This window comes from Myotis brandtii, unplaced genomic scaffold (genome assembly GCF_000412655.1).
Source record: "Myotis brandtii unplaced genomic scaffold, ASM41265v1 scaffold39, whole genome shotgun sequence".
NCBI lineage: Eukaryota > Metazoa > Chordata > Mammalia > Chiroptera > Vespertilionidae > Myotis > Myotis brandtii.
In genome coordinates, this window is record NW_005364953.1 from 8491029 (window position 1) to 8493842 (window position 2814).

Sequence of the window (2814 nt, forward strand, 5' to 3'; positions counted from 1 at the left end):
GCTGCAGCCCCAGCTGGGAGCCCTGGAGATTGGCTGGCCTCCCCCTTGCCTCCCTTCCCCCTGGCTTTTAGCTAATTGTTCCTGGCTCAAGGGACTGCCCCGTCGAGGCCCGGGCATAAATCACCAGCTTTGCCCGGAATACCGAGCAATCGCGCTAATGGCTCGGCGGGACAGGGGGCGAACATGGGGGCGGAGCCTTTGGCTCAGCCTTCCTCTGGGACAGAGGGAGAGAGCTTTGAGGCCAGACCTGCAGAAGCGCCTCCGCAACCCAAGGGGCCTAAAGGCCCAAGGATGAACGTCCCTAGCAGGGCACACAGGACCCAGGGGACCGTAAGATGAAGGGGAGGGCTTTTGCCTTGAAGTTTGTCCCCCTTGTCCCATACTTAAATACAGAATATCAACATGGGCCACTTAGAGTCGTGGAATTCAATCCCTTCAAGAGATGGTGACATTGAAGCCCAGAGATGGGAAAGGCCCGCTCAAGGTCATACAAGGAGTTGTCAGCAAATCAGGTCTGCTGAAGTTCTGCCAATTGCCCACTGCCCCAAAATGCCCAATGATGCAGGCCTAGGGTCTTTAGTCTGGTCCTTCCTTGAGTATTTGAGATTAATTCTTGGTTCCCCTATCCCTGCGGAGTTGAGTATATAGATGTGCAAAGATCACAGCACTAGTACGAATATGTGGGTGGCATTTCACCCGTTTCCTGGCACTGCTTCTATAAAGTATATTTTGGAAACCGATTATTTTTTTCCTCCTTACAGTTTCAGGAGACTGATATTTTCTTTTTGAGATTTCCCAGGACCCCCACACACACTGTCCTTCACTCCCCCTTCTAGGCCCCACCCCCTCCAGGCTGCCACCTGCCCCCACTGCCACCTGTTTTTCCATAGTCTCCACCTCCCAAATCTATATTGGTGATAGTGCGTCATTGGTCACCAGCCATAAACCAAACCTGGGGTTGTCTCCTCTTTCCTCTGCCCCCCTCACAGGCTGGGAGGGGAGGCAGAGAGAGGAGGGACTTCAGCAACTTAATTCAGCCCTAGTACCCTACTGAGAACCATCCCAGGAGCCTGACCTACTGCTAAGGAACTGCAGCATGCTTAGCAAGTACAGTTGCTGACAGGCCCCAAGGTCTCTGAGAAGGAAAAAAATCCACATGCACACAGTTTAAATTTTGTTCTGTATACTTTTTTAAATGTGATCCTGGTGAGTGGAAAAAAAAGGGGAGGGGGTTATAGGATACCTTTTAAGACCTTATGGCTCAAACACCCAACCCTCGAAAAGGGAGTAGGGGGAACCATTATACCCCTGCCTGGCCTAGTAAGCTGTGGAGTGACTCCAGTGAGTTCAAGGAGATGAAGGCTTCTTTATGTATAACCCCACTGGGAAAGGTTCAGTATCACACCAGCAAGTCCTTCTCCATCAAAAGACAGCCATGTCTATTAGAATTAGAAGACTTTTCCTTAAACTGAACCCAAATCTATGTCCTTGCCCTGGAGCTGGCCTTCATGATCTTCCCAAGGGAACAGTGCCGGCCCTCCCCATTCCCTCAGGATCCTCCTTCACCCCTGTTCTTATCCAGGCCAAATCTCCCCAGTTCCTTAATCTGGTTAACATGTGACATGGCTGCAAGGCTCCTATCCATATCTAGCTGCTCTTCTTTGAAAATGCTCCAAGTTGAGACTACCCAGTGACCTTGCCAAAAGAGGATTTCCAGCTGTGCTCCTGTAAATATAGTCCTGGATGGCTGACTTTCCCTCTTTTGGAAGCCCACGTCACACTCATGTTACACAGATACAGAGCCATTAATACACACATATACACACATTCCCACACCCACACATACCCATATACAAAGTTACAAATGAGCACATGTACACACACACTTGATATGTATCACATACTTTTAGCACACGACACAATATACCCATTTGGCACATGCATACACCACACACAAATCCCATGTACATACCACACAGTTCACACAACTAGTTTATTTATATTGGAAGTATTTTCAACTGAAGCTACTCCTTTCTTTTCTTTTTTAAGTAAACCCAAGTTCTTTTCAGTTGCCATTCTGTATTTAGTTGGTGTTTGGACCCAAACACAAGACCTTATATTTACTATTTCATTTCCAGTCTGATGAGACCTATCCCCCCACATATGCCAGCGACACGCCACTGCCTACACCAGCTCTTTTGCTCATACAGTAGCAGCTAATATATGATTCTGGGCCTTAGGCTCATTCCTTCTCATGTATGATCTCACTTAAGTCAGACAACATTATTTCGAAATAATTAGCCTTTTGATACAGTTTTTTTTGTTTTGTTTTTACCATGTAAGAACACATTCATTGTACTCCCCCTGATAAATGCTGTGCAACATGAAATAATAACTTTGTGAGCAATTATTGATATTCTTTAGGGCTATAATTGCCATTGGTACCTCTCTTCGAATGACTTCCAGAAATCCTCAGTAGTCAGAGGTGGGGAGAAGTAGCTGGCCACTGACTGGGAAGAGTGGAGGAGGTATTCTAAATGCTCTATTACTGACCCACCCCCCTTCCTTGGAGATGGTTCATACGTCAGAGCAATCTTTTGAGGGTGACAATGGGCAATGGATGACCATATGAAAACATTTGGTAGAGGCATCATTGAACCCTGGGAAGAATGGAGGCCCAAAATGGTCTTCTTTCTCAGGGAAAGGGATAGCACGATTGACCCACTTGAAAATTCTCTCCCCAGTTCACTCTTGGCCTTGGATTGAGCCTCAGACAAAAGGACTTCTGAAAAGCAGCCAAAACTCTAAAGCTGA